We start from the raw sequence: 14,060 nt of genomic DNA, 5'->3' as shown, positions 1-14,060 counted from the left end.
GGATGACGCAAGGCCCCATGACAAGCTCAGGAAGGAGAAATGATGGAGGTGGAGAGCAAAGTGATGGCCTAGAATGAGGCAGATGCTCACAACAGTATTTCTGCCTAAGTTAGGAGGAAAAAAATACTACTTGGAAGCCACTCCCTGGCTACTAATTACTCTTTATTTCTCCCAGTTCCTCATTGTGTTCTTCCACAGCGCTGCAAATGTCCACATCCATATGACCTCTCTCCAATTCCTCCTCTTCTCCAGCTTTCTTCCCCTTGTCACCAGAACCCTAAAACTGTCTTTCTCCAACGCACTCCTACCTTATTCTCTTCCTTCCTCATTCTCTCTTATTTTTCCAAATGCCATCTTTGCCCACACCTAATTCCTCTTGCCCTTTCCCCAGTTCCCCTTTTTTCTCTCCTCATCACCAAAATGACTAAAACTATATACACAACCTTCCCTTAACACCCAAGTCATTGCCTACAGACCTTAGTCTCCTCCTTTTTCTGCCCCCGCCTTTAGAAACAACCAATGAAAACAGCACAATGACAGACGACTGCAAAAATAATATAGAAAGCTATAGTGTTTGGAATCCAAGATAGCACTAAGTGAACATCCCATCAGCGCAAAGTTTTCTACCCCTTGCCCCTTAAATCTGTTCTAAAGGTTCCTCCAACCCTGGATTTAGGGGGCTGGCATGGGGCACTCACACAGGGGGGAACAGGGAATCCCATTGTGCCTAGTGCTAATTCTTGCACTAGATCACCTATTTAGTTCAATACCACCTACAAAATATCACATTGGGGGTGAGAGGTCAAATTTACTTGGTCAATTTTGGCACATTGTGTCTGCTTCTTCTCATTACATCACTGCACACTTACATATTACCAGGGCTATGAACCACTGATGGCATTTTCAGCTCCGTGTTTCTCATGATCAACTGATTAAGATGAAATACATATAAAATCAAAAGAAGAGCCTTGCTGAGTCAGACTAAGGTTGACCTAGTCCTGGTCTTGCATCAGACCTAGTCCTGCCAGCCAGATTATTCTAGGAAGCTCAGAAGCAAGGTGTGAGGGCAATAGCCTACTCCTACTGTTGCTTCTTGGGAACTGGTATTCAGACATGTGCTGCCATTAAAGATTATGGCCTGTATAACCATCTTGGCTCATCGCTGCTGAAAGATCCAGCCTCTGAAAATTTATCTAATCCCCTTTCGAAGTCGTCTAAGCTAGCACTTCCTTTATTGTTGCTGCATAGGAGCTTATATCTTGATGTGTCACGGTAGTTGGCAATGCCGTGGTATTTGTGAAACTGCTAGTGTGCTCACATAACAATAACAACTCGGACAAAAACCACCCTCTATGCCAAAGCTCCTCTTGGGCTTGAATGTCAAAGTGGCTTATGAGGAAATACACTGAAGAGGTACATGGTAGCAAGTGCTACTGTCTTTTTGTGGAGAAGAAGGATTTTCACTTTTAATTAGGTCTGTAGCCAGCATTGCATCATTCTCAGGTAAAGTAATAATTTAATTTAATTTTTGTTTTGTTTATAAGTTCTTTTAATGTCTAGATTATCCTGTCCAAAGGGCTCAAAGCAAACTGATTCATCGTCAGCATCTATGTATATTGCTAGGAACATAAACAATGGTACCCTCAGTGATTACTGCTGCAAAACAAATAAATGGGTGCTAAGTACTAGTTATGCCTGCTAAAGACACAGATTTGTTTGTTTTAAAAAGGGAGGGGGGCTTTTGGACCTTTGTGGATAACTTTGCAACTGAGGCCCTCCTGATTATACCTCATCTTGCAGTTGTCCATCTTGTGGTGACCATGGAGAGGGCCTTCTCTCATGGGCAGGACCACCTCCCCATAGAAGTTAGGTGCCAACAATGATGGAGTTTAAGTGCTTATTGAAAACTTCTCAGGCCAGTTAGCACAACTTACGGCATTTTCTTTGGTTACAGATGCTGTTCTTTGATTTGAATGTCTTCTTCACCTGCCTTTCATGGGTTTCCAACTCCAACCTTCACAGTCAGTGAATGAATGAATGAATGAATGAATATTTGCGTCAGCCATCAGTCATAGCAATAATAAAATAACTAAATGATATACAAAGAATAGAAATAAAAAGTCAATTATATAAAATACATTTTAGGGTCCTGAATCAATAGTCAAATAGTGGATCTTATTCTGGTTGCCCCAGCTAAAAACCTTGCAACCTTTGCTGTCACCTGCTCATCTTGATCTGCCAAGAGAAAGGACACTGTAACAGTGGTTGGGCGACCCAGAATGGACAATAAAAGAGGGGTGATAATCTCATTCCTCAAGTCTTTATAAAGAGTGCAAGCCAGAAGGACATGCGCCACCGATTCGGTACTGCCAACTCCACAGGGACATAAACGTTTTTCGTGTGGAATCTGTTGGAATTAGACTGTTTGCTTTACTAAAACCCAAAGTTGAGTAGCTGTTGTGATGATAAACCACAAGAGTGAAGTTTCTGATAGACAATTTTAGTCCAGGCGCTTTTGTGACAATATTGCGGCACTACGGATATTAGACCGGGGAGATTTGAGTTTAGGCGAAGCCAATAGTTAAGTGTCCTACGCCAGATCCGTAATTCTACTGAGGGAAGAATAGCCTCTAGGCGCAACGGTGCGTTTGTGACACAGGGTGCACAGAGAAAATTTGCCTTAAGAACTTTGGTTGGACAGCTTCCGTCGATCCAAGGTGAGTGCCTGTCCAAATCTGAGCCCCGTATAATAACTGTGCTAGGGATTTAGCTTGGAACACTTCCTTTTTTAAAAAAAATAAAATAAATAATATTTATTAGTTTTCCAACAAATTCAACACAACACTACACAAAACCATAAAGAAAAAAACCATACAATACAATACAATACAAAATGAAAAAACAAACAAAGCAAAGCAAAACAAAACAAAAACCATTTAAAACACAATCCAATTTCAACATCTTATCTTTCTTTCCCTTATTTCCTCGACCTCCTCACGCCTCCCTTTTTGTATTCCACTTCTGTTAATTGTTTCAGCAATTCCTTTCCATCTTTCTCTGTTTTATATCCTATAATTGTCTTAACACATTCTAACCATATTTTTCCCTTTAAAGCTCTATTAATCTATTTATACTTAGTTCCTTATAGCATTTCTACTAAAGCCATATAACTTCATTCCAACGTTTTTCTAACATTCATTAATTTTACAGTATTTCTGTAAATAGTCTTTAAACTTTTTCCAGTCTTCTTCCACCGACTCTTCTCCCTGGTCTTGGATTCTGCCAGTCATTTCTGCCAATTCCATGTAGTCCATCAACTTCATCTGCCATTCTTCCCTGGTGGGTAAATCTTGTGTCTTCCAATATTTCGCGATAAGTATTCTTGCTGCTGTTGTTGCATACATAAAAAAAGTTCTATCCTTCTTTAACACCAATTGGCCGACCATGCCCAGGAGAAAGGCCTCTGGTTTCTTAAGGAAGGTATATTTAAATACCTTTTCATTTCATTATAAATCATCTCCCAGAATGTCTTAATCCTTGGGCACATCCACCAAAGGTGAAAGAATGTACCTTCAGTCTCCTTACATTTCCAACATTTATTATCGGGCAAATGGTAGATGTTTTCAAGCTTAACTGGTGTCATGTACCACCTATAAATCATTTTCATTAAATTTTCTCTTAGGGCATTACATGCCGTAAATTTCATACCTGTGGTCCATAACCGTTCCCAGTCAGCCATCATTATGTTATGTCCAACATCTTGTGCCCATTTAATCATAGCTGATTTCACCGTTTCATCCTGAGTGTTCCATTTCATGGAACACTTCCAGGACTGATGGTATCTGTTTACCACCTTTTGTGTGGAAAAAGCGTGTCAGAATTTTGGCGCTTTGGGCCAAGCATTTCTTTCTGCTTTCTGTCTTTTCCATTTTATCAGAAGTTTATACTTCTGTCTGAGGGAGACATATGCAGTAAATAAGAAGGGAGATTTAGCGTTCTTATATTTGCGGTGAACTCTCTTCAGGTGTCTTTTAGCCTGTCTGCACTCTTTCTCAAACCAGCTGATAGATTCCATTAACCTTTTTGAGCCAGTGTTTGTAATCTCAATTCTTAAGTGGCCTTGCAGCCTGTCAGTCAATGTCTTAAATGATTTCATGGCCTCAGCAGCGGAAGTAGCTGAAATAATAGCAGTGTGGATAGCTTTTAAATCATCTGTATGAAGAAAGTGAGTCAATGCTAAATTAAGTAATGGCATCCATTTAATTCTATTGGCTGTGGTTATGCCTAAGTTTGACCTGGAGATAAACTGAGTTTATAAGGAAGAGTTGTTAAGTTGCAGACCTGAGAGTACCATTGCTAAGGGAAGGTGATCGCTTTCAATATTGTGGCCCACTTCAAACTCCATAACAAACTAATGTGCAAATCGTGAGATTGCGATATAATCTATGACACTGCCTCTGAACTTTGTAAAATGGGTATATTCCCCGGGCCAATCTCCCTCTCTATTACCGTTTAATATTAGCAGGTCACGCCGCCTAACAGCCTGGGCTAAACAAAGCCCTGAGTAGTCACATCTATGATCTTTAGATAGCTGGGAGGTGCCTCCATCTAAATAGGTATCGGATTCCGGAAACTGATTATAATGGGTGTATAAGTTAACGCCGTTAACACCCATGCGTGCATTGAAGTCTCTTCCAATGATAAGCAGTGCTGCAGAATAAGTGGATTCGAGGAATTAACAGTCAGTGTGTTGTAAGAATGGGATCATGAGAACATAGGAAGCTTCCTTATACTGAGTCAGACCGTTGGTCCATCAAAGTCTTGTTTACACTGATAGGCAGCAGTTCTCCAGGGATTCAGGCAGAAGTCTCTCTCAGCCCTACTGCTGGGGATTGAACCTGGGACTGTCTGCATGCAAAGCAGATGCTTGGCCAATGAGCTATAGGCTCTGCATATTCAGAAATGGGCCTTTATGCATGATTGGGAACCCTGGAACAATCAGGGTTCCTGACCACAAGTATAGGCCCTACAGATAAACAGTTGTGTGGGTGTACAACCTTAGCTAAGTGCATGGAGGCTGGAGGTGAGGGTCCAGAATGCAGCTCAAAGTAGCTATTCTAGATTACCCAATGTGGCAGTAAAACCCAGTGGTTTGGCTTACCTCCCCTCCCCATAGCTTGGTTGGTAAAGGTAAAGGGACCCCTGGCCATTAGGTCTAGTCGTGGCTGACTCTGGGGTTGCGGCGCTCATCTTGCTTTATTGGCCGAGGGAGCCGGCGTACAGCTTCTGGGTCATGTGGCCAGCATGACTAAGCCGCTTCTGGCGAACCAGAGCAGCACATGGAAACGGTGTTTACCCTCCCGCCGGAGCGGTACCTATTTATCTACTTGCTCTTTGACGTGCTTTCGAACTGCTAGGTTGGCAGGAGCAGGGACCGAGCAACGGGAGCTCACCCCATTGCGGGGATTCGAACCGCCAACCTCCTGATCGGCAAGTCCTAGGCTCTGTGGTTTAACCCACAGCGCCACCCGCGTCCCTTGGTTGGTACTGGCCAGTAAACCAAGAAGACAGAGTCGAACGATGCCCTTTCCCCTAGTTGTCTCTGAGCTTTGTAGAAAATATTTGTCATATCCATTTTCTCTCTGGTTTCACAACAGTGTAGAATGAGGGAGGGAATACTTTTTCTTTCGTCATCCATTGCTCCTGCTTTTAACTTACCGTATTTTTTGCCCTATAGGACGCACTTTTTCCCCTCCAAAAATGAAGGGGAAATGTGTGTGCGTCCTATGGGGTGAATGCAGGCTTTTGCTGAAGCCTGGAGAGCGAGAGGGGTCGGTGCGCACCGACCCCTCTTGCTCTCCAGGCTTCAGGAAGCTCTGCGCAACCCTCGGGAGACCGGCTCTGAGGGTTGCGCAGAGCTGCCTGCAGTCCCCGGCTCAGCACAGCTCTGCGCCGCCATCCGGAGCAGGGCGCTAAGTCCCGCCCCGCTCCAGATGGCGGCACAGAGCTGCCTGCCGTCCCGGGATCAGCGCAGCTCTGCACGGCCATCGGGAGCGGGGGGCGAAGTCCCGCCCCGCTCTGGATGGCGGCGGAGAGCTGCCTGCAGTCCCGGGATCAGCGCAGCTCTGCACGGCCACCGGGAGCGGAGCGCTAAGTCCCGCCCCGCTCCGGATGGCGGCGCAGAGCTGCCTGCAGTCCTGGGATCAGCGCACTTCTCCCCATTGTCAGCCCCACAAGCTCGGGGGACAGCGGGGAGGCAGAGCGTGCCTTCCCACTGTTCCCCGACCTGGTTCTTCCAGCCCCGCACCTGGGGGGGAAATAATTTTTTTTCCTTTATTCCCCCCCCAAAAAAACTAGGTGCGTCCTATGGGCCGGAGCGTCCTATGGGGCGCAAAATACGGTATCTTGCTTACTTCTCTCTCTCTGTGTGTATATGTATAACTGGCATGCAAACCAATTTTATCCATGTTCTGTCTTGCTCCTAAATAAGTATCTATAGGGCTGCAGTCTTGGTTTGACAAACACCCCCTCTCCGCTTCAAAACAAATGGCATGTGTGGGTAGTATATAATTACCTTTGTTTGCCAAAAATATATTGGCATGTGCTTTCCTTATTTCCAATCCCCAGTGTGCTAGAGAATAGCCTCTTTCCCCCTCCTAACATTCTCAACACGTGGCAAAACAGTGAAGCACTCATTAGAGGCCACCTTCTTAATTGGTCACGGAGATCAAGATTATGTCAAAGGTCCTTGCCACAAGGTTAAATGTGATTATTTCTGACATGAGCCACTTTCAATTAGGCAAGATGCATAAAGAACTACTATGGAGTGGATGGTATCAAAGCTTTTAATCAGTGTGCTTTTGACATTTCATTTGGACTCTTAGTGGTTCACTGACAGCAATCCTACTCCAAATTGGAAATGCCAGTTCTTAGACAAAAAGCAGTCCTACATAGCTTCCAAAGTATGTTTTTATTGGTGTTAGAGCTCTTCTAGAGGAAGAACTTTCCTATATTTGTAACATCTACTAATAAGCCTTAAATTGTGACTTGGTTCACTTAGGTTCAGCCCCAGAATTTGTTTTTTGTACCAATAGGCTCAATTTGGGAGGTAATAATAAATAAGAGAGTCTCTGAGCATGTGCCGAGTTTCTTTCCCTCACTGACCTGTCCTCACACAGGATCACAGAGTCTAAGGCAAATGACAAGGCTTTCAGACAAGCTTCAGCCTGGGCATCGCTCTCTGTAGAAACTGATCCCTGTCTAGGTAATAAAGGATTTTCACTGCAAGGCTCCAGTCAGGAGCTCTATGGATCAGACACTGACTTCCTGGACCACCAGGACTTTGGGAATGGGACTAGAAACAGTTGCAATTGACAAGTGGCCCTCATGCTTGATTAATACATAGGAAAAAATGTGACTTTGTTGGTATGTAAGTTCTTGTTCAAATTGCTTAAACCATGTTGCTTAGAGTAGAGGATTATAAAATGCTAACTGCTAAGAAAGTACATCTGTTGCAGAAGTAGTAACCTGCAACAATGGTCTGATGACAGTAATGGTGGTTTGCTGACTGCAGCTTGCATAAAGCTTGGTTTTCATCTCTCTCTCTCTCTCTCTCTCTTATTTAAAAAGGCAGTTTCCCAACATTCTGTCCCACTGCCATGTGACTACATAACCTGTTTTCTGAGCATTCAGCCAGATTTGTTAGCTGGGAGGTTAGATTACACTGAAGTCATGAATGATGGGCTGAGACAAGGTGAAATTGCAATAAACACAACAACTTGGGATGTAAACAGGCCACAACTTTATTGATTTCAGATGTCACCAGGTTTTGGTGCAAGCATTGGGCATGTATCTTGAATCAACCAGCCTTTCAGCTATTTCATTATTTCACAGGGTTAACTAAGGTGAAGGATCGCCCTGTGACGCATATCAAATTAGGGTGACCACACCCAAGATCAGCCAATTTGTGGTGCTATGGCTCATCAGCCCTCATCTGGGCATCTGGAGAGAAGCACTTATGCTCTGGAACCCTTTAACGGGATAGCCTGATTCCTTGGATGGGGGGCGGGGAGGGGCTCCCAACCAACTGCCCAATGAGACTAAGGATCCAACCCAATGCCTTATCTGCTGCTTGAGTCAGTCTCTCCCCACCAGCTCAATGCCAAACCAATCACAGCTGCAAGCAACCCTTAATGCTCTTGCACATGTCAAGCAGCTAGAGCTCATTGCCTGCTAGTGAAAACGGCACCCCCACGATTGGCTACAACCACAGGTGAGCCCCAATGGCCAGTGGAGGAGGAAGTGATGTTCTTCCCTGGCTGTGGACCCTGCTGGATGGACACCTCGCTGCCACAACTATGCTGGAATGCAACCACCGCCTCCCCTCATGGGGAAGGTAAGCAGCCATTGTTGCACCGACCAATTGTAACTGCAGACAGAATTTGCAGCCATGTGATTGAACTCTACCTCAAAATAGGGACAGTCTGAAAGATGCCCAAGAAAAAATTTACGGCATGTAATCCCCTAAGAGAGAATATTATGAAAATGTACAGGTGGTACATGACACCAGTCAAGCTTGCAAAAATCTATCATTTGCCCGATAATAAATGTTGGAAATGTAAAGAAACTGAAGGTACATTCTTTCAACTTTGGTGGACGTGCCCAAGGATTAAGGCTTTCTGGGAGATGATTTATAATGAAATGAAAAAGGTATTTAAATATACCTTTCTGAAGAAACCAGAGGCCTTTCTCCTGGGCATGGTCAGCCAATTGGTGCTAAAGAAGGATAGAACTTTATGTACGCCACAACAGCAGCAAGAATACTCATCGCAAAGTACTGGAAGACACAAGATCTACCCACCCTGGAAGAATGGCAGATGAAGGTGATGGACTATATGGAACTGGCAGAAATGACTGGCAGAATCCGAGACCAGGGAGAAGAGTCGGTGGAAGAAGATTGGAAAAAGTTCAAAGATTATTTACAGAAACACTGTAAAATTAATGAATGTTAGAATGATGTTGGATAGAAACTAAGTGGTCTTTTGCTGTAATGCTATAAGGGAATATGAGAAAATGGTTATTAATAGGTAAAAAAAATTTAATGTTATAATATTTAAAAATTGAAGATTAAGATGAATGAAGAGGGGAGGGATTTGCTGAATTAACAATTGGAACTGGAATACAGAAAAGGAAGGCGTGAGGAGGTCCGGGAAATAAGCAAATGAAAAATATGTGATAGAAAGATTGAACTGTTTTTTATCTATTTTTATTTTGAATTTTTCTTTTTTCTTTTTTCTTTTTATTCTGTAATTTTTTTTTTAAAATCTTAATAAATATCTTATTAAAAAAAATGAAAGATCCCCAAGAAACAGAACCCAGGATGGGGCTATGCAGATGAAAAGGCAGGGTTATGCTGAGAGTGGCAGGGTTGCTTCTCAATAACTAGGGGTCACCAAGTCATGAACGAAGCTTAGCCTCCTTCTCCATTATTGTCCCCAAGCGCTCCCATCTTCTCTGTGGGGAAAAGGAAAGTACTGCAGCTGCATTAAAGGACACACCTGTTTTCCAGCCCTGACAGTTTGATGGCCTGGCACCTTCTGATGGGGATATGGCATGGCAGGGGGTCTGTGCAATATTTGCAGGGCCCTTATTCTACCCGATGTCAGGGACTGGACTGAGGAGGAATGGTGGGGACTGCCTCCCTCTTCCTGAACCTTCCCGAGAAGAGGAGGACAGTATAGATTTAGAACAGTGGTTTGTAGAAGGTCATAGTTCAGAGGCTGCAGAGAGGAGAAGCTGGGAAATATTGGGAGAGCAGCAGGAAGTAGAAGCACCAGGGGAGGGGGAGACACTGTTGACACACTCAGTGTCTTTAGAAAGCATCCCTGACCCCTCTCTCCCAGGACCAGGCATGCATTGAGAGTAGTAGAACAGAAAGCTCAGAGGCAGAAAGCACAGATGGCGTAGAATAGGAGAGATGGAGGGGGTGGGACTTTACTCAGAGCAACGCCATTTTCTAAGAAAGACCACATTCCTTTGTCTCTCTCTGTGAATTTTGAATAAACCACTTGGTAAGAACTCTTCTTCTTTATCTGCTTCTTGGCTGACACCATGGGAGGGATCAGATTCTCTGAAGCCTGACACCCGAGTGCCATCACAACAACAGGGATTTGGTAGTATGAAGCAATCAGGGCTGTAGCTCAGGGATAGTTTCCCTGGAATGCCACTCCATCACATCTTCAGTGCTGCTGGTGATGATTTGCTAGAACTGCTGCAAGGCTTATTTACATTTAATCCTTCTACTAGGGTCACAGCTAAAGGTAAAGGTAAAGGTACCCCTGCCCGTACGGGCCAGCCATGTCCGACTCTAGGGTTGTGCGCTCATCTCACTTAAGAGGCCAGGAGCCAGCGCTGTCCGGAGACACTTCCGGGTCACGTGGCCAGTGTGACGAAGCTGCTCTGGTGAGCCAGCACCAGCGCAGCACACGGAAATGCCGTTTACCTTCCCTCTATAAAGCGGTACCTATTTATCTACTTGCACTTAAGGGTGCTTTCGAACTGCTAGGTGGGCAGGCGCTGGGACTGAAAGACGGTAGCTCACCCCGCTGCGGGGATTCGAACCACCGACCATGCGATCGGCAAATCCTAGGCGCTGAGGTTTTACCCACAGTGCCACCCGCGTCCCCCACATCACAGCTACTCAGGCACCAAAACAGAAGTATTTTAGCAATCGGCGAGCACCAACACCTGGAAGCCAGTTGCCAAGACCCAGTCGCCCCACAGAAGCCTTGAAAGAGCAACAAAACCCAGCTCTAAATTTGAAAAGGAAAAGACTCAATGAAATAGATCAAGGGTTACAAAAAATATATATATATTGGTGTTTTGACCACTGTGGAAACAGGGATATTGGATATTTCTGCTGCTATGAAGTCTGAAGAGATCAAATAATGTGAAAACTCAAAAGTCACAATATGGATTAAAGCGTAAACTGTAAATGTAAACATGTAAAATGTGCGTAGTGTTAAACTCTAAGAACAATGTATTTTTTATTACTTTGCTTTTTTTTAAAAATAAAAAAGTTAAAGCCTCAAAAAATAAATGCTTTGTATGCAGACGGTCCTGGGTTCAATCCCTTGTAGGGCTGGAAATTGTCCCGATAAGAAAGCCTGGAGAGTTGCTCACAATCTGTGTAGACAGTGCTGAGACAGATGGCACCAATGGCCTGGCACGGTATAATGCAGCTTCCTATGACCTTAATCAACATGTTCAGAGCCTCTGGACTCGACATGTTTTCTTGCAGTAGGAGATAGGTAGATAGCTAAATATAGATATATAGATGCTGGGTTGGGGCAGCAGCACTCACAGTTGAATCTCTGTTGGTTACCTGAAAGGAGAGGGACCAGGAAGGTTGGCACCCTGCAATCTTGGGTACTCTGATGAATCTTCTGTTGTGGCCAGATATTTCTGGAAGCACTGCTATTGTAAGTGCTCCACCCACCTCCCTTCTGTCAAAGCAATCGCTGCAGAAGCATTGGCAAGCTGCTCAGTCACATTTGCCGAACCCCCTCCCCCAGCCAACCCTTTTCACCAAAACATAACGGGTTTATTTCTGGATCATAGTTCGGAATGGGGGTGGCTAGCAGGGATGAAGGAGAGCTTTTTGAGAGGTACAGTGTTTCATTTCCCCACTGCGGTTGGATGGGCTCTCTACAAAAGAGATACCAAGCATCAGCTACAATTAAGGTGAGGGAGGGAAGCATTATTTTGTGTTGGACTGAAGTGGGGTTCATAGATGCCCATGTAGCATGCCTTGCGATGGTTCTTAAAAGCACATTTAGGGTGTCTTCCATTTAGGGTGGCCACTTACATGTTGCCAAAAAAGAGGAAACGCATCGCTAAATGAAAACGACAAACACACACACATTTGCATATATTTTGCATATTTATGTTAATTGATATGTACCGACGTAAATTTAGGGGAGGGGTTTTTAATTTAAATAGAAAGGCAAAACATCTCACCTTAGTGGAGAACACTGTGACCAGTTGGCCTGTGTGCAGCTAATAGTTGATGGTTCACCTTTAAACCAGATAGGAGGTCCTTTATATAGGGATATCAGAAGAGGATCAGTTCCCAGTCACATCTAGCACTTTATCTCCCACGGTATAGAAAGACTGCAGGCATGGCATAAGTACCAGAACTGCCCTTAGCTGTTCCCCAAGGTATAAAGTCTTTGTGACTGGTAGCCACTGATAATGTTATCCTCCACTAATTTGCCAAATCTCCTTTTAAAGCCATCTAACTGAATGAACACCCCTACATCCTACGGTTGCGAATTTTATATAAGAACAGAGGACTCTGCAAAGTATACCACCCTGCTCTCATTGTCCATCAGCATTGCAGTGCAACTCGTTGCACATTTGGTTTATTGGCCATGCTTCTTTCTTTCAAGATTCACGGCAGGTGAATTATGCTGTGCTTCTGAGCAGCTGCAGAAAAAGTGTCTCTCCTTACAGAACAATGCCCTGGATTATCTTGTGACAGCATATGGCAGAAACCCTTCATGTGTGTGTGTGGGCAGGGTGGGTGGGTGGGTGGGGAGGATAGGAGCCTCAGACCTAGGGGCCAAATGTAACCTTCCTGGCCTCTGTTTGCCCCTTGAGATTTTCCCCAGGTCACACATCCTGCTGAGTCACAGTCCTCACCAGGAGTAAAAAGGCAAAGGTACCCCTGACCGTTAGGTCCAGTCGCGGACGACTCTGGGGTACTTGATTTCTAATAATGCCTCTTCCTTGCCTGGATGGAAGATGGAAGATAGATATGAGTGCATAGCTGCCAGACGTCCCTTATTTGGTGGGACAGCCCCTTATCCCAGCACCATGTCCCGCTGCTGTCCCTTATTGATGATGTCCCTTAAATTTCCCAGGTTTCAAAGGAAGCAGCTCCTCTCCCTCCCTCCCTGCCGGCCAGGGAGGAGGGAGGCTCCAATTAGGTTGCTTGGCTGCGTTGCTCACCCAATAAGGAGTCTAAGAACGACTGGGGGGTGGATCTTGCATGCCTTGTGCCAATCAAACCAGCTGCTTTGCCTGGGGACTCGCCTTTGCTCAGCGCTTCCCAGTGGGAAGAGGTGACGGTGGTTTTCCTTGCTGCATCCCCTTTGCCTGGTTGCTGCACTGTGGGAACCACCGCTTGAGGCTTCGTTTGGCTGCTGGCTGGGCTTTCCGCCTTTGGCTCGGAGGGGCTCAGAAGTTGAACATACCTGTGATGGGAAAATCCCTTATTTTGTCTGCTGATCCCTTATTTTTGAGGCTGCTGGTCCCTTATTTTCAAATCTGTAAGTTGACAGCTATGTACGAGTGTTGCCTATTGTTGTTGTTGTTGGCATCCGCCTGTCTCAAGAGACAATGGCGTACACCTCTAGGGGTGAATTCAAACCGCTGGAGAATCACAGTGCCTGTGGGGTTGAGGAGACTGGTAACATAACTGCTGCCTCCCACATTGGTTTTTGCTCTGTTAGCAGCAGCAAAGTGACCTCTCCACTGAAGAGAGCCAGTGTGGTGTAGTGGTTAAGAGCAATGGACTCATAATCTGGTGAACCGGGTTTGATTCCCTGCTCCTCCACATGCAGCTGCTGGGTGACCTTGGGCTAGTCACACTTCTCTGAAGCCTCTCAGCCTCACTCACCTCACAGTGTTTGTTGTGGGGAAGGGAAAAGGAGACTATAGCCGCTTTGAGACTCCTTAGGGTAGTGATAAAGTGGGATGTCAAATCCAAACTCTTCTTCTTCTTCTCTTTAGGGTGCAAACCTGGGCAGTGTGTATGGAGGTCTTGGGCTGCCCAGACAACCAGACCTCCCTCTTGGCTTTGCCAATGTGCTCCAACGGAAAGCAGAGCTATGCATTTGGCACCAGTACGGAGGTAAAATTCACATTTGTTGCTCTACTCACTTTTGCTTGTGCCCCCTACCCACTGGCATGTGGCCCTCAGTAGGTATCCAGAAGGAAATATGGCCCTGAGATGAAAAATGTTCCCTCTCCCAGCCTGACAGGCTACCATTGAGTCT

General features: G+C 45.0%; 1 long non-coding RNA gene across 1 annotated transcript in view; it reads left to right on the top strand.

The window, feature by feature from the left end:
* The window catches only part of LOC310698554, a 61,101-nt gene that overhangs the window by 18,572 nt on the left and 28,469 nt on the right, over positions 1–14,060 (top strand). The window contains exon 2 of the long non-coding RNA XR_014521602.1: positions 13,795–13,915. This is a non-coding gene — a long non-coding RNA (uncharacterized lncRNA). The remainder of the gene's footprint in view (positions 1–13,794; positions 13,916–14,060) is intronic.

The sequence above is a fragment of the Podarcis liolepis genome (genome assembly GCF_965112155.1).
Source record: "Podarcis liolepis genome assembly, chromosome: 2".
NCBI classification, from domain to species: Eukaryota; Metazoa; Chordata; class Lepidosauria; order Squamata; family Lacertidae; genus Podarcis; species Podarcis liolepis.
Note: the sequence above shows the minus strand (reverse complement) of the source record. Positions and strands in the feature narration are given on the sequence as shown.